General features: G+C 43.5%; 1 protein-coding gene across 4 annotated transcripts in view; it reads left to right on the forward strand.

The window, feature by feature from the left end:
• zeb2b (zinc finger E-box binding homeobox 2b) overlaps positions 1–18,691 on the forward strand; it is a 443,989-nt gene that overhangs the window by 271,880 nt on the left and 153,418 nt on the right. For all 4 annotated transcript variants that reach the window (XM_037091001.1, XM_037090998.1, XM_037091002.1 and 1 more), the window contains 2 exons: positions 15,064–15,112; positions 15,275–15,342. The gene's annotated coding sequence lies outside the window, so the exon portion shown is untranslated. The remainder of the gene's footprint in view (positions 1–15,063; positions 15,113–15,274; positions 15,343–18,691) is intronic.

Raw genomic sequence — 18,691 nt, forward strand, 5'->3', positions numbered from 1 at the left:
TTTCTAAAGGGACATCTGGCCTGCTCTCGCCAAATCCCATTCAAAAATCTGTCACTTATCGGCTGATGTATATCTGCGGATTAGATGCCTCAGCTTTGTTTATGTTAGATAAATTATATACTGATATAGTGATTTGGATTTGTTGTTGTTGGAATCTCTAAATGTCTTAATTATTAGTGTTAGATTGGCATTAGCTTTGCATTTAAAGTAGGTAAGTTTCTGATAAACATACGCAAGAAATAGACCAGACATGAGGATTTTAAGGCATTTCCAGCCTTCCTTGCTGCAGAATTTTCAATCTGTAATGTAATCTATTCCAGAATATTTATTTTTTCTCTTTTAATGATTTACATATGCCGTGTGGTGTGAGCATCACCTTAAAGTATCGAGAGCACATGCGTCCTCATTGTCATGTTTTGTATTTGGCTGTTTGGTGAGATGCTGCTCTGCTGACAGGGTGCAGACACTGACTCATTCTTATTTTCACACTTATTTTATTTTATTTTTTTCTTGAGCATCTCTGCGTCTCGTTTCCAGCAGAAACCCCGGCCTTGTATTCGTGTTGTGTTTGAGTATTTCTCACTGGTGACCTGTTCGCCGCAACCTTTTGTGCAGCTGTGCAGCTCTCGTCGTACACATCGCCTTGCTCCAGGGCACGACGACAGGAAAGTTTTGTTAAACAGGAGAGCAGGCATTTCATTTCAAAGCGCTGACCTTCCACTCACAAGCCTGTCTCTGCAACTTTCCGCCACTTCCACCACCGCTGCCATTATGCAAAATAATCTCGTTTCACATTTGCTCACTTCTCCGACGAGCGCTGATTGTCCGACCCGGTCACCGTCTCCACATTAAAACCCGTCTGGCCTTTTTACATGTTCTCCCCGTTGCCTAACTGGGTCCTGCTCCTGGCACCCAGTCGTTTTTAATTTGGTTCAAGTCGGCGTCGTCCCATGAGGGCGAAGTCCTGCTGAAGCACATGCATGGCAACCAGATATTCACAAACAGAGCTGATCGCATGCAGCAATGGACAGGGACGATTAAAAGAGTGGAGCGATGCGAAGGAGGAGCGTGAACGGGACGCTGCCGCATTCGAGCAATAACATCAACGCGGTCCGCCACGAGCCAAAGCAGCAGAGAGACGCTGTAGACTCTCATCAGCGTCATCATTTAGAGTCGCGGCCGGACGTCGGTGGGGAAGTGATCTGGATCTTCTTGTGGTCGCGTAGCTGCTCCAAACCACTGACGATCGGCTGTGATGATGTCTGGTTCAAGTGCTGTTTCAATATCCACAGAAAGACGATAACAGCCGGCGTCATCTCGGCCTGTTGAGTTGAGGGTTTCTTTAGATATAGAACCTGAAAGTTTTAATGTTGGGTTTAAAAAGAAAAAAATCTAATATTTTAATATACGCCTTTTATTTTTGAATTTTCTTCTGCTTTTCGGTGTCGTTCACGGAGCTTCATGCACACAGCACAGGGACAAGGATTCATGGTGTGTTGGCATTGTAACTGAAATGTGCCTCAGGTTCAATTGAGATGGAAATTAGAAGCGATACCCAGCTCTTTTTGACGTCCTTTTTGTGACCTAATAATTGCAGAGATGAGGATTCTATAATGAGGCAAACATTTGCGATTACATTGCCCAACAGATTTTGCCGAAAAGTTTTTGTGTCCGTCCCACGGCGTACCAAAACAGGTTGGTCACGAAAGGTTTAGACATTTCATTTATTTGTCCGCAAAACGAAAATCAACTACATACTTAATATAAGACACAACTGCCTTGAAAGTAGCTGTTTTACAGAGATTCAGACACGTTTTGAGACAAATTTCACTCGTTCCATCAGCAGGTAATTTGTGCGCGTGTTACAACCAAGAAACACCTTGTTTTTTATTATTTTGACTAATATTTGTGCAAATGGATGCTGTAGTAAAAAGATTTTCAATGAATGAATTCAGGAGTAGACAATTTTGAAATATGACCCAGCATGGTTGCATGTGATAAAGCCTGTCTGTGTTTTCTACAAATCTAAAAAGGAAGCAGATCTACATTTTTCTTTTTTTCGTCCTGCAGCCACTTTCCCTGATTGTTTCTGGTAGGAACCACCGTCCTGCTCACCCTCCTCGTCCTGATGCGAGGTGATGCTGTGCTCATGTATTTGCTTATTCAGTGTGCAAAAAAACCCTCTAAATCAGATTTATGTAGTTGCAGACGTCACCTCGCTGCACCGAGCAAAGAGACACCAGAGCGCATTAAGACTTGCCCAGGGGGGAAGATGCGCTGCCCTCACGGGTCACTGAGGATTATTGTAGAATGATCATTTACGTTTTATTCTATTCCGGGTCTAAATATATTAACACGCCAGTTACAATAATGTCTTCGTACTTCCTGTTTTGCCTTCAGTCATAGATATGAGAAAAACTCTGCAGGGATTAGAGAGAAAAAATTTGAAATAATGTGCACTGGTGTAGATTTTGTCTGAATTATCATCCAGTCACCAAGAACATTATTTAGATTGGATGGCAAAAAGTTCTACACTTAAAGTACCACACGTCCCAAATCACTCAGGGTGACAGTCTGTTATTCCTCTTTTAATTTGAGATTCGTCAAACATAATCACCACCTTTGCATCCCCGTGTGTCAGGGGCCTGAATTGATGGTGTGACAGTACAATCTGAAATCGAAAACGAAGATGCCGCTGCTCTTAAAAAACAGATGATAAATTTAGCCTCCCATATGGCGCCGGCATCTGGCGTTGTGCGAGCGTTGGAGTACGCGGCGGCCGACTCAGCGGAGAGGCCTGCTGCACGATGACGTGATCGTGCCTCTGTGTTTTTGAAATGCCAAAGATTATCTGTGGCTCCGTGTAGAGATATGTACCTCATTGATGTAACGTTTTACAGATGGTGTAGTAGCTGCTGCGCGCTCAGCGCCGAGACGCAGACGGGGAGAGAGCGAGAGAGCAAAGCGCCATAATCTCCTGATGTGTGATGACAGGTAGTCTCAAAGCAAAGCCTTTACACGCCGTACCTGCAGCGCCGCTCGGTTTGATGGGAGATCAGTGGGCTGTCGACTCCGCTAACAGCCGGGCCGCGCAACAAATCCATCCAAAGGCACAGGAGACAAACACAAACCTCACACGCAGGCACATGAAAGCATGATGGAGTACACGGAAGCGCAGTGTTGAGTTCGGAGAAAAAAAATATATATATATATATCAGATTCAGGTGCGTGAGCCTGCAAATGTAATTACAGTACACACAGTTAGAGTTGATCTGATTTTCTGAATCTGAATAGGATCAAACCCTCGTGAATCTCTTTATCAAATCCACTTAGCTTCCGCTTCAGAGACTTCTTCATGGCACCTTTCAGAGCTCCTGTCTGCTAGATTCAGCCTCCTTTGTGTTTGTTTAGCACAAGGACGCCACGCCGAAGATTCACGTCAATCATCCAGGACGTACGACTTCTGGAGAGCTAATGAGCTAACTCTGGATTGGAAATCACCTTTACACCTTTTCACCTGACAGTAACACACGGGAGAGGAGATACGACTCCATCATAGATGTGTTACACCAACATACAGCATGCCCTCCGTGCTAATACGAGTACAAACAGATGCACACATACAAACAGACATCTGCATGAGCTTCTCTATCAGCCCCTCTTTTACACATGCTAACCAGCCTGCACACACACACACACACACACACACACAAACACTCAGTCACACACAAAAACACCGGTATCACTCCTTCAGTGCTCTGAATGATTTTCGCTCTCAGCTGAGCCACATCACAGGCGAGGAAGGAGTGCGCCCCTCCATCAAAGAGCTCTTTAAATGAAATCATGTCCTCTGATGATTCAAAGCAAATATTTCCCTGGCACACTCCTGCTGAATGTGCTCCTCTGAAGAGCCGGGCCTTCAAGTGAGCGAGGACGCTCGGCTTTTACGCTGCGAGCGGCGCTCGGCAGGGGCGACGTGGCGGTCGAGGGGGGGGGAGTCGTAAACGGTGTCAAAATGAAAGTGGAACTTGACTCCTCGCAAGCAATTTTTCAGGAGTGATGTGTGACGTGAATGTGGACCACACAGAAGTTTTTCCCTCACGATGTGATTGTGACTCCAGAGGTGCAGAACGACGTGAAGACAAAACGAGTCGCTCAGATTTTAGCTTGTTTGCAGCCGTGCAGCGTCGGGAAGCTCAGGTTCCAGTCGAGTTGGATGAAATTAGAAATAACGTACGACGTCGCTAACACTTCTTGCTTGCACGCTCACTGATGTCACATAGTGCAGAAACAAGAGATGGAGAGATTATTCATCCTGTTAGAACACACTGTACCATCAAAATGAACATGAAGCTGTTATTATAAGGTAGAAAAGTTGCATAATGTTGCTTTAACAATGCACAAATTAAAAATTACCTGTACTTAACTATACACTTGCATCTGTGTTGCACAAGACAAGATCTTTTCTTTGCTGTAATTTTCCTTGAAATACACATTTTTGTGTTGTTTTCTAAGGTGTGTGGTCGTCACGGACAATTCAGGAAGTCACTGACGCATCGATTTAAAATCATACGTGCTGAAATATTGATCGTTCAGTATCAGGATGAAACACTGACGGAGGCTGTTTGTGTTGCTGCGCGCGAGTTACGACTTATTTCTAACGCGCGTTGTCCGCGATTAAGAATTTAATGATGACTGTTTCTGTCTGAACTTCCTCAGCACTGTGATCTCGTCTCGCTGCGGTACAGATGTTGGTTTTATTCACTGTGACCACGTTTGTGTCGTTAAAGACGAGAGAGTCAGATACATATTCATCTCTTTACACTAACTTCAGATATTTTTTGCGCTGTTGTGTGTTTTCAAACTAAAGAAAATGCAGAAGACAGCATCACTTCTGTATCGGACTACAGCTGCATACACAACACCAGATATAACTTTATTATTTTTTGATGATGTTCATCAGACACCATCAACTTATTTCACATCTGCATTTTTTTTTTTTTTTTTTGGATTTCCTCCCCACATCGACAGCACAAACCCCGAGTGTCACATCATTTCCATCAGCTGAGTCTGTTGTGACACTTCTCTCGTTCCCAATTTGCGACAAAAAAAAAGTCGCGGCGCTGCCTCTCCATCAGCGCAGCAACCTGCTAATAATTTCATTTTCTGCTTGAATATGTCCAAATTGAATTAATCCAGTGTCGAGGTGCAGCATCCACCTTACACCTCCCTCTTTTCAAGGACACGTTTTTTTTTTTTTTTTTTCCTTTTCCCTTCCTCCCTTTTGAGCAACAGATTGTAAAATCTGTTGACAGCCCCTGACAGGCTCGCTAAGAAAGCAGATTTCATTATCGGAGTCATCGCCTGGTCCTTAAAGGTTATTCACTCCCCTCCTCGGAGACGCAGCCTCGTCCGCAGAGTGACATGTTAATGGTTAATGCTGCACGCCATACCGTGAAGAAGAGGGGCGTCTGAAGTGGTGGGGGGGGGGCACAAACGATGCAGTGTGAAATAATTCTGGACATGTTTGGGAAAATCTTGTCGCCTAATGACACCAGCAGGAAGAAGAGTGGACGGACAGATCGGACGGCTGCTGTCAGACGTGTCACTCGGGCCTTTATGTGGTCCTGCGATTGGATTTTCCTTTTAAAACCTCCCACAATGTGTGTCACCGTGTGGCTTTCTTATTAGATGAGGCGTCGAAAGGGAGAATACACAGGGAGGAGAAAAAAAATTCTGAAATTTTCTTTCTGGGGAAAAAGAAGACGAATCAATATCCATGTTGCCTTCGAGACAAGACGGAGGGCTTCGCTCGGCGCCCTGTTGGGGCAGTTTCTCCAACTTTCACATGAGAAAAAAGTGAGAGGACACTCAACTTCCTCGTAATAAATGAACGCCTCACATCCACTTTAGAGGAACATCCTTTTCTCATTATATCGCAATAAATTCAGCTGGATGTGGCCTATATTTAGTGTGCTCCTGATCTCGGCCCAGAGATATGCGCCTCCTAACTCATGATTCCTCCCTCGTCTTTTCGTTTTGGCACCGCACCGCATTCGCCCCTAAGACAAATCTTTTCCTAAGTGAAAATGAAAATTTGTCTTCTCCGAAAATCGCGGCATCAGACGGGCGGGGGGATGTTGGCTCACGCTGCAGATCAGCTTAGGTGGAAGAATGGACGTTTTGACTCACACAGCAGCATCCAGGGAGGATTTCTGCGTGACGGCAATGAAACGCAGACGATGTACCAAAACATAAGATGTGAGCGGAGAGGGACGGGTGTTGAAAGTCAAAAATCACAGAGCTGTGTTTAGTCGTGGACATGAAAGCCCAGCTGAAGGAGCTCAGCCTCCCCTCGGCCTCCTCAGGAAACTGGTGACATCCTCGTCCTCCTCCGTGAGAGGTCACTGCGACACGACTCCGTCCTGTCGACACGCACGAGTCCGTCAGGTGTTTGGTTTCCTGTCCAACCCAACCTCTAAATCCAGGCTCATCTTTCACTCAGCTCACTTTGAGGCAACTTTACTTGATTATTTCCATTTTCTGCCACTTCACACGTCCACTTCTCCACAGTTAGCAGGAGAATATTGTACTTTTGACTCCACTGCATTCATTTGATTACTTTAGTTACTTGTTTTGCAGACAACAAGCTGCAAAGTTACCCAAAGTTCAAATTAATGTACTTTTGATAGTATAAGTAAGGGTGACATTTACTTTTACTAAATATATGAATACAATATATCTACTTACTTTACTAGAATTACTTTGGGATAATTTCCACAACTGACAACTTGTTGTACTTACAAACAAATCAATACTTTTTGCTGTGTCCTCTCCTTCCTGCCTCTCAGCCTCACAGCAGTCGGTTCATAATAAAGACATGTTTTATTTCTCTATATTTTGCTTTCATTGCACCTACATTTAAAATTTGATTTCATAAGGTCTATTTTGCTCATTTCAGCGTCTTTTCTGCAAAAAAGAATGAATAAATGAACAAATGCATTAGGAACGAAACACTTTGACCCACAATACAGAGAAAAACTCGACAAAAATCACGTAGAAATCCAACAAAGTTCTCTTTAATTGTGTAAAACTGTGTATGAGCAGCATTCAGAGACATTTTCCAAAAAAACAAACACATCTGCTTTAATATTAAATACCTCCTACACTGACACAGACTCGACCACAGACTCATACTTGAAAGTATTTTGTCTAGTTAGAAAATAGAAATAATACATTCTTTTTGCCGGGACCCCCTGGAGCCCCCTCACGTACCTTTAGGGGGTACCCGGACCTTACATTGAGAACCGCTTCTCCAGTGTGGTATGAGTGTAAATAAACAGTGCTACTATTGGTTCTGGTAGAAAGTGACCGGGCTTAAACTCAGTAAATTAAAAACAGAATCGTCGTTGTTTTTTTAACCTAATTTGAAGCTGCGAGGGATGTTTGGTTCTCTGTCAGTGACGGTTCTGGATTCATGTTGTTGGGTTCCATTTTCAAAAAAAAAGAAAAGAAAATCCCTCCGAATGCACTGAAGCTTTCCCCCCGAGCTGTAACACTTTCCAGGCTGGAAACTCCTCTCAAACCTCCTCCCGACTGTTCCGGGCCTAATGAACTTCTTTTATGGCGTTAGGAACTCTTTAAATCAGGGTGAGGCGGGATTCACTGCACGCTTTACACACTGACGCTGGTGACGTCGGCGCGGTAAAGATCGCTTAATTACCACCGACGTATCGGCGGTGACCGGCGTCGCTCGCTGGCAAATATTTGATTTTGATTAAAAAGCCAATATTGGCGGCGAGGAGATGGAGAGGAGAGCGATGTCCCTGCTGAGACACAAAAACACAATCCTCACATATGCAGCTCAGACCAAAACAATATTTGGTTCCCACAGCATTTATTCATCCTGTTATACATCAGAAAGTTGTCATCAACATTTCCTAGATATAAATCAGTGCCAGGATCAGAGAGGAGAGGAGGAGGAGAGGCTTAGAAGCGGAGCGCTCTTAAATCTAACAAAATCTAACACTTGAATCGTGGTCGTTCTGGCAGCCCGGGGGCACAGCGGCGGGCTCCAGGCGTCAAGGCGCCACCTCAAATTCTCTGCTGTGGTCGGGTACAGTCTCTCCCCACATGGCACTCATTTCTGGCTGCAGAGCTCCAGCGTGAGAGCCTTTCCAGCGGTAAGGAGATGCCTGAACAATTACGTTGGTAATTAGGGAGGGTGGATCTCCGCTCTGGCACGGCCTAGAAGCGAACGAGGGCCCACGCCAGTGATCAAATGACGTACATTTTGCGGAGCGGCGAGGACAGAGGGGCCCCGCCACGGATGAGATGAATAATTTACAGCCGGGGCAGAGTTTGTGTTAACTGCAGCACACTTCTGTAGAATTGCTGGGGAAAAAAAAAAAAAAAAAAGCAGACCAAACACTACTTGAAAGGACGGGTAGAAGAAAAGAATAGCTCGGCGCCAAAGATCATCAAAAAAAGCCGAGATAGAAGTGACACGACTCACACCCACTCCCATTGTGGGGTTCAAAAAGATTTTTGTCTCTGCTCGGCTTTTTATTTGTTTCTTATTTGGGGGAGGCAAAATCTCGTCATTAAAGCAATTTTTTATTATTATTTTTTTTTTCCGTGGCTTTTTTGGCTGAAGCGTCGGCGTCGAGGCAGACAAAAAGCGTTTGGTGATAAGCTCGCTTTAATGACTGATTGCGTCTTTTATTGTGCACATTTCATTAGGAGTTCGCTGTTTCCCCCCCCAGTCGCGGCGTGAAGAGCGACCCCGGGCCGGCTGACGGCCTCTCATTCTGCACAAGACACTAAATTCTCCACAATGACCTCCACACGGTTTAAAACGCTTCCTGACTCCCACGTCTCCCTCCTCTCGCCGTTATTATTCCCTCTGAAGCATCAAATATCTGCAAAGTTTTCATCGAGGTGTTTTTTTTTTTTTTTCCTGGATAATTTAATGCATCACGAGCGAGAGGGGAGAGACGCGACGTGATGTTAAATATAATGAAATTCTCTCGTGTTTGCCTGAAGATTACATTTTTAAGGAAGTCCCTTTGTTCCAATTGGCGTCTAATCCGCCTGTAATTCACACAGTGAAACAAAATCCCTCATAACTCTCTGCAGCTTTTGTGTTTATTTCTCCTCCTGCCACTTCCACTCACTTTTCATGTTGGCGTTGGCCTGTAATGGAGCTGATGTGGAGGCTCGCTCCTCGCGTCGCTCTCCGGCTCTCTGGACACAGGGTGTCAGCTAAACGCCGCAAAATGTGAATGCAGAGTGAAACTATTCTGCTCCCTTTTTCTTTCACCCCTCGTCTCTTTGATCCCCTTTCACAACTTAGGAGACGAGCAACTTTGATCTTGACCCATTTCCTCCTAACAGCTTCTTTGTGAGCGGCTCCGTGCCGCCGCGGCGAGACGTGTCACCGCGCCGACATTTACAGCCATTTCAGAAATTCACTGGACAATGCGATGTGCGTTGCGTGACCGCGGAAAAGCCGCGGACGGCCCAATTATTTTGGCCTCGCTGGCGGTTTTCACCTCAAATAAACAAGACACTGACGCCCGGCTCACATTAGAGCGATGTTTCCTCTGACGCCTCCTTTGTCAAACCTCAGATTTATCTGCTTTAGCTGACAGAGGACGAGCTGATTTCTTTGATAACATGAACGTCTCGTTGGCCGCGGCTGTTAAACCCTGCGCTCACTGAAGTTCACCCGCTGAATTCAGATATTTTCACATTTCTGTGACCTAAAAAAAAAAAGAAAGCGACAATACGCTGGAATAACACCTGCGATACGCCACCTGTGACCCGCAGCGTGTCACCCTTTTTATTCCTCAGATTCCTCTTTGAGCCGATGAAGAGGGAATTGTGGCCTATTTCTTTGGAGAATAACCTCTTTATTTGCAATTAATCCACACTCCTCTGAGCTCCGCGTTCAATTTAGTCGAAGAAGACATAGAAGGCAAGAGTTACTTAACCTCCGGGCCTTTAGAGGAAATAAAAGAAGAAGAAGAAGAGCCACAGACACATGAACTCAACCTAGATTTCTTCAGACTGACATCGCCGCGGCGCAGAGAGCAATTCCTGCAAGTTGGAAGTAATAACGTGGCACAATTAAGCCGTTTATGTGATCCCGCAGAACGTGATGTCTTCTCTAATGAATCTGTTGATGTGTGTGGATCTTCAGACACAAACCTGGAAGCTATGTTCACAATTAAAAACGGCCACGCAGATTCATCTCACTCTAAAGCAAACATGCGCGTGCCGAGTGTGACCGCACCTTGTAAAACGCCAGCAAAAAAAAAAAAAAAAAATAGGTGAGAATTTCCTGCAAGTTGCCGCATTTACCTTTGAGTGGCAGGAACATCGATCAGGCAGCCAGTCGACGGGATTTGTATCACACCTCCTGTACAGGTTAGAGCTGTCGGGGAGCTTTACAGGTGTCTGAAATGAAGAACGGTTGACTGATTGCAGAGACTCCTGAGGATGAAATGGATTAAAGCAAAAGAAACAATAAAACACAACACAGAGTTCAGAGGGCTTTCTTGTTCCACAGCTGCAGCGTTTGTGTGCAAGTTTCTGTACGTGCATGAAACTAAAAATCTCCCACGCACTCAATTTTGATCCTAAACTGATTTAAAAATACGTTATTTAGGCTCCTTTTTAAAGCTGAAATCTTCCATGTAGCCGCTGAGCTAAAAGAGTTAGCATTCATCTTGTCTGAAACGGGCTGCACGAGCTTTACGGCACCATGAAGGTGTGAAAAAATTGTCTTCCAGATACTTTGATTACATCAGAGGGAGTCGTCCGGTGCCATTTTATATTTTATTTGCTTTTTAGGTTTCGGAACAAGTCTCCAAGTAGTTAAGCTGTTCAGCAAAATGCTGCGATGAGTTAAACTTCACCTGTCTTTCTATCAGCATGAGAGGAGGAGATCATGACTGAATTTTGAAATTTTTGCACGACATGTTCCTTTAAGTTTGGTCTAAATAACCTCCCTTAGATACAAAATCAGCCAAAGTGCTTTATGTACAGATTGGTGGACGATTAGACCTAAATCGCCACGTTGATTTTCTGATCTTAAAGAAGATAAAAGGTAATTACACCCAGAAATGCTCATGTTGATTATGATTTAACGTGGATGAACGTAGAGTTTCAGGCATTTAGCGGCTATATTTCACATCAAGTGACGTCCGTCTATGAGACGTGAACATTATCCAACAGTTATAATCTCATAATAACGTTAACTGTATTACAGAGCTCATGTTGAGCAATAATAATAGATTTGTTTAGGAAAAACTAGTTTCAGTGGAGGGCGTTCCTCTCGGTCCTGTGTGATGTGATCATCCCAGAAGTCTGAGCGCCTCCTCGCCTGTGTGCGTCAATGGATGTGTGTGTGTGTGTGTGTGTGTGTGTGTGTGTGTGTGTGTGTGTGTGTGTGTGTGTGTGTGTTGGTGTATTGGAAGAACGCCTCCCCCTGGAGATATTCATATTCCTGAGAGAGTGCGGTAGACTGATGGGTGGTGATGACAGTTTAAACAATCCGGGCAGTTCTCCAAATTGATTAACATCAGTCTAGTGTCTGTGTGTGTGTGTGTGTGTGTGTGTGTGTGTGTGTGTGTGTGTGTGTGTGTGTGTGTGTGTGTGTGTAATATAAACAGCTACTGAAGTAATAAACCACCAATTGTACTTCAGTGCAGCGATAATTACAATAACCTATAAATTAACTTTAATTGACTTGGTGTTGCTTAAAGAACCGGCTTCTGATTGGACGCAGCCTGGTGGAAACCTGCCGGACGGAGAGAGAGAAGAAGAAGAAGAAGGAGAAGAAGAAGTTGCACAGCTCCGGGCGGAAAACAAAACACTTATCTTCTTTTTTTTTTTTTTTTGCTTTCCAGAAAACAAACACAGTGTTTTCATATAATCTGTGAGGGACCAGTGTGCTGCTTTTGGCATGTAATCACAAAAATGAAATCATGTGCATTTTCCAGCCTCCGAAAGATAAACGAGGATGTTTTTTTTTTTTTCTTCCTCTCCGATTTCTTGAAGGAACCTCGAATATGCATCTCACTACACCACATTTTCTGCTGCCCTCCCCTCTTTTTCTGTTCTTTTTCTTTTTTTTTTTTTTATTTTGAGTACCTCAGAAATCCCCTCTAAAATATTCAGGAGCATCCTCCAGCCGCCATATTTTCACTTTTATTGTGCGTGATATAAAGAGGAGCAATTATTTGATTTCAGAGTTATGAAAACATGTATGTTATGAGAAAACAAGCAAGTTAGGCTTTAATTGGTGCCATTTTTCACGGCGCTGGCGAGGTACTTACCTCTTTGGCACCTTTTTCCCCCTCGTAAAATTGCACATTCATATTCCTGAATGGAGATGGAAATTTCATTTTGCTTTATTCTGCCATAATTGGGATGCATGGTGTGTACCTGCAAACTGGAAGACATTCCATAAACATCCCCGACTCATTTATTCTATTCTAATGCAACTATATTGCCCTCAGTAATAGCTCTCATAATGTGGAAAAATCCTTTCAATTAAAGGCAGTAAATCCTAAAGTTAATACAGTTTCCTCTGGGCTGGCCTTCTCTGCAGACTTTAGAAGACGTAGTGCATGTAAAGCCAGAGAGCGCTGTGGGATTTGGTTCATCTGCTGCCAATGAGAAGACATAAACACACGCTTCTCCTGGTGAATATCATATTTCACGTAATTGTTTGGTCTTTTTTCGGTGAGAGAAAACCATCCTCCTCTGTTCCTCTCAGCTCGTGCCTTTATCGTTGAAAAGTGGGAGGGCGGCGACTTGTTTTTCTTTTTCTCCCAAGCGCGGCCCAATCAGAACCGAGTCGAGAAGAAAACCAGAGCAAAAAAAAACGGAGTCACTCAAAAGACCAAATTTGGCAATAAAAACCAAACGTGGTTTTTCCAAGTGGGGGAATTAATCGTCGAGTCAAATTAGGGACAAGACTCATTTGTCTGTGGTGGCGCAGAAAACTCTTTCTCAACACTGCATTGAACCGTCATGGCAACAATTTGGGGGAAAGTGCTGCGGGAACTATGAATCAAACTTTATTGATGCTTTGAAGGCGCTAATAACACACCAGTGTTGATGAGATGCTCAATTTATTGACTTTGGAATTCAGATAAATACATTCTTCAGGCACCACAATGAATCCATTTCACGCTCTTGAAGTTTTATCATTTGTGTACGGCCCCTTGAAAGCCTCCACTATTTCATTCAGCATCAAATGAATCACAGCGCTACATGTATGAGAACTGTTGTCATAACACGACTAAATATTTACCCGAGACAAAACTCAAGTTTAATTGACTTTTAATTACAAATAATTAATCTGACGTGGGCCGACAAAGAACATTTTATCCTCCTGAATACTTCCTCCTGACGTTTCTTATAGAGCGTTTCCCCGTTAAGTCGCTCTAAACAGTAAGTTGTTTTAATTACCTCCACAGAGGAAGGTCGGTTTGTGCCACTTGTTGGTTTGTGTGTTGGTCAGTTGGTTGGTTGTTGGTTGTATTGGTTGGTTGCTTGGTTGGTTGTTGGTTGCTTGGTTGGTGGTTGCTTGGTTGGTTGGTTTGTTGGTTGTATTGGTTGTATTGGTTGGTTGTTGGTTGGTTGTATTGGTTGGTTGCTTGGTCGGTTGTTGGTTGGTTGTTTGGTTGATTGGCTGTATTGGTTGATTGGTTGGTTGTTGGTTGTATTGGTTGGTTGTTGGTTGGTTGGTTGGTTGTATTGGTTGTATTGGTTGGTTGCTTGGTCGGTTGTTGGTTGGTTGTTTGGTTGCTTGGCTGTATTGGTTGATTGGTTGGTTGTTGGTTGTATTGGTTGGTTGGTTGTTGGTTGTATTGGTTGGTTGGTTGTTGGTTGTATTGGTTGGTTGGTTGTTGGTTGTATTGGTTGGTTGGTTGATTGGTTGTATTGGTTTGTTGGTTGTTGGTTGTATTGGTCTGATGGTTGCTTGGGTTTTTTAAGCAGAACCCACAAAAACTAGTGACCAGAATACCACAGAACTCAGATGTTGATCCGGATGTCTTTGCATGGGTGTTTCCTGACTTTTTGGTTAATTTCTCTGGCATGGATCAGGCAGCCTTATGTTGTTTTTTCTAAAGTGATTACATAAAGCAGTCTTTTGGGCATTTGGCAGAGGTATGCGCTCTACTGAATGCCATTCTAGTGTTATACTTAACCACATGTGAACATGAAAAATGCCTTGAACTCGGCCATTAGAGAGCTAAACTGGGTCTGCATGTCATCACAAATCTCCTTCCTGTGAAGGCCTTACAGACTCTATCTATAAGTCTGTTTTGCCAATGATATTTCTTCTCAGTAAAGACTCCGAGCCCAGAATAGCTCCACATATCTGTGTGTCAGCTGGAGCAGCTAAGTCATCATGTTTGAGATATTCTGCTGGTTATGGTTTTAAACTCATTTTTAGTACAAACTGAAGGTTGTGAGGAGTATAAAACCTCTCCCCGATATAGCGTGTGTGTTAGATTTCTGACTAACTTTGGAGAAAACGCCTGCTGAGCGGCGCATACTGTACGCCTTAAGAGGAATGAGTATGCACGCTGATGTATTTCCATGGAGAATTCCCCCGGGAAGGCTTTCATTCTTGCGGGGAACCCCGAACATTCCCGAGGGATTTGTTGTGTGAAATGCGGCCCGCTTCGTCCTCATGTTCCCTCTGGACTCCTGCGTCTCCAATCCAGGAAGTCGGTTTTGCACACAGACGAAGGAGATGCTGCGTGTTTGCATGCGTTTAGGCACGCACACACATATGCAACCAATCACTATGGCACATACATGCTGTATGGAGAGCGCACACACATGCAAACATTCACATGAAAACACACGTGCAGTGAATACAGATGTCTTGGTAACACTTTATGGTAAATAATAGCATGACAAATTAATTTTGGACACTTATAAGAAACTTAAAAGTGTATTTACGCTTAAGAACATCATGTAGAGGATTCCAAGTTAATTGTAATTGTTCTTTTTTTTTGTTCTTTTTCCAACCAGACCACAACAACCAATGGGAGAAGCTTTCAGGAGCCGCTGCCCAGCAATGGTAAATATTTTACCATGAAGGCTACCGTTAGCTAGCACACCACTGCTGACAGAAACATAAATCTTACCTATTTTGTTGTTGCTGAAGAATAGAAAATACTTGTTTTGTTTTTTTCTCACTGTGACACACTACAGCAGCTGTTTATGTCTGCTTCCCCATTAGATCACATGAGAGGGATGCTGAAGCCACGCCCCCTGCTGCTGCACAGAGTGGTATTCGCTGTCTATAAGGTATGTATAAATATCGTCTATATCAAATGTCCAAATTGGACCAGATTTGACACTTTCATGTGTCCTCCACAACAAACCTACCAAGTGTGAACTGGATCAGATGAACGGTTATTGAGATATGCAAGATTTATTGCTTCAAAATCAGTTTAATCCATCTTTTACTATCCATTCAATCACAGTTAATTACTCTTTATTTGGCTACCAGATCGAAAGTGAGAACAATACCTTATTAATATTAATAAATTCAATATTATGTCTTTAAAAACAGTTTTTTGAGGGCTGGAATTGAACCCATTTAAAAAAAAAAATCTTATAGGTGCTTATCAATGTCTTAAAATCAATAATAAACATGCTTTTAATACATACATATATGTTTGTTTGTATCGCATGAAGGGACTAGAAACTTTCTTTTCATTATGCAGCCCTGTTTAAAATAAATTACCTTGACCTAAACTAATTCAGGGATATTTGATGAATTCCTGTTACGTTGTGTAAGTCGGTTTCGACTTTACTGAGCCTCTAAAAACACCAATTAAATCAACGGCCAGCTCTCCTTCCACTTTGGCATCTTTTTTTACCTTCACACTTTATCTGCTCAGCTGCTGCCAAGAACTATCAAATGTGTCTCTCAGGTAAAGATCCACTTAAAAAACGTTGGTATCTATGTTGGTCACGTGGTTTTCGCTGTTGGCAGTGATTGTAAAACAAAAAAAAAAATCTGTCGTATATGTGAGCAGGGACAGAAAATAATCTGCTGTTGTAAAAACTTCTATTTGCTTTGCGAAGTGGCGACACAGAAACACGAGGTGTGTGACGGCTGCGTGTCACAAAAATCGCCAAAACCCCCCCGAGAGCGGCAGAGTAAACCATTTAGGGTAAAATATCTCAGCGCTCTTTCCTTTGATTAGCGACTCTTTGAAATGGTATAATGCTGTGATTATGTGAAAGGCTCCGCGAGCATGTGGTCGGAGCTGAATATTTTCTCTGGGACACGGGGGGAAATGAAGAAAACGGGAGAGAGAATGAGAGGGAGATAAAGTCGGGGAAGGAGAAGGAGGAGGACTATTACAAGAAGAGAGCGAGCCCTCTTTGTACAGACATCGCGACGCCAGATGGCTTCTTCTAATAAATATTCAACCTTAACTCAGTTCCCATGTAACTTCTCTTTCTCCCTGCCTCTCTCGTTTTTTTGTGCGGCTGCCAGCACACCCACACGTTTCTGGGCCAGCGAAATGATTACAGTAAAGCAAACAAAAAGAAAAAAAAAGAGGAGGGGAGGCTGGGGGTGTTTGACAGAGGAAACGGGCCGACAGGGTCCTGTATACAGAGAGATAGGGTCGTAGTGTGTGCTGAAAGCTGGCGATTCCTTTTTTTTCTTTTTGGGTGGGGGTCTATGTTGAAGTGAGAGAAGGTAGGAGGTGGTGGTGGTGGTGGGGGGGAGGCCTCTGTGGTTGGAGTCGGTGTGATTGTTGGAGACGGAGCAGAGAAGGAGTCTGTTCTCAGGCCGGGTTGTTGACCTAGTGGGGAGAAGCTTTTCCAGCGTCCTCTGAAGTGAAGTGGCCCTCGCTCGACGCTCCGGAGAGAAAAATGTTGTGCCCGTGTTTTTTGTCGTGCGATAAGAGCGAGCGTGAATTCTTTTGAGGGCCGATTAAAAAAAAAAAAAAAAAAAAGAATGGCGTCACTGTCACGTTTGATTTTTGAGTCCATATTTTAGGCAGTCGGACTCAGAAACTCCCGAGAAAGGCCGACTGTTATTTTTTTATTTCCTTTAATATATCAAGTGTTAATGAAACCGTCAGTGTGTCTGTACTTTGTAATACTTGTAAGATATATAAATATTTGTTTTGATTGACTTTTATTACCTTTTTATAATCGATTATTTGTCAGCTATTAAATTAATCTGCACATGTTTTGATATTCTAATAATTAATTTGACTCATTATTTAATGAAAGTCAAAAAGTTCCTTTTCCAGCCTCTTAAATGTGACTATGTTCGTGCTTCTTCCCTCGTCTGCGGCAGTAAACTGAATATAATTCAGTGAACAAAACAGGTCGAGTGACGACATCATGTTGGGCATTTTTCACCAAAAAGCAAATTAATTAATTGGAAAAATGACTGACAGATTGATCAGCAACGAAAACAGTCATTACTTGCAGCCCTGGTTTGATTTAATAATCATGAGTTGTGTTTTTATTTCGTTTTTTTCTCTATTTTAACTTTGTGTCAGTTCATTTTGTTGTTATAGAATTTAACTTTATTGTCATTAAACTGAAACTCTCTCAGATCAATAGTGAAAGACTTTAAGAAAGACTTTCTGCAGTAAAACTGTTCAGATTGAGACAAATCATTCAGGTAGCAGTATCATCCAGGTGATCTCCTCCAGTTAATCCAGCTGTATCCCACAATCCCTCACTCTTGACCCGGCCCAGATCCCCCCCGACAGCACCGCGACGCTCTCTTTGTCTGTCCTTGCCCGTGGAAAGCAAAGAGGAAACCTGCGGCAGCGAAGGCAAATAATGTGGAATTAGAGAAGAAATTCTTCAGGCCTCTCTCCGCCTAGCAACAAGGCCTCATCACCATCTGTTCACCTCAACCGGCCGCCACTGCCGCCGCCGCCTTCCCCGCGTCTTCCATCACCTGCGAGGAGAAGGGCGAGCGCCTGACAACTGTCTTAATTTTATTTTTTGTCGACACAAGATAAACTGTCCTTATTAAAAACCCCCAGCGTGCACCACCCGCCCGCACGCCCTCCCTCCCTCCACCATCACATCACCATCACCCTCCGTCACCCCCATTTTTTATAGGAATATTCATCGTGCAATATTGCGAGATTAGTCTGCGGAGAATTTGACAAATAAGGCCGGCTTTCGCGGGAAAATATTTTGGCACGTTTTTCTTGATGTGAAAATGATTGCATTAAGGAGACACACCGTTTTTTTTTTTTTGTTTTTTTTTTTCGTCTTCGTCTTCTTCACGTCTTCAGGATGGCGGCATTAGTAAGACGAGTGAACGTGTTGCTCGGGGAAAAAAAAAACAGCGAGTATGATTTCTCTTTTTGGTGATAGACAAGTTGAAATGTGCATCATTAGCTTCCCCGCCGCATAACGACCTTGTAATCACTTCAAAAAATGGCAATCCGGCTCTTGAGGTGTGCGCCACCGTGCCACCGTTCACTCCCCGCCCTTAATTCTCCTCAACAAGAATCATTACTTAATCTCCGCCAGCAAACAGCTCTCTCTCCCGACAATGTCAGCTCGCATTGCGGCTGTAATCACTAGACCAAGGCCACCGTGGCTGCCGCCGCCTCGTCCCCGCGGTGCTATCATGGGAAAAGGCAAAACCGGGGCT

Source organism: Acanthopagrus latus, chromosome 24 (assembly GCF_904848185.1).
Source record: "Acanthopagrus latus isolate v.2019 chromosome 24, fAcaLat1.1, whole genome shotgun sequence".
Taxonomy (NCBI): Eukaryota; Metazoa; Chordata; class Actinopteri; order Spariformes; family Sparidae; genus Acanthopagrus; species Acanthopagrus latus.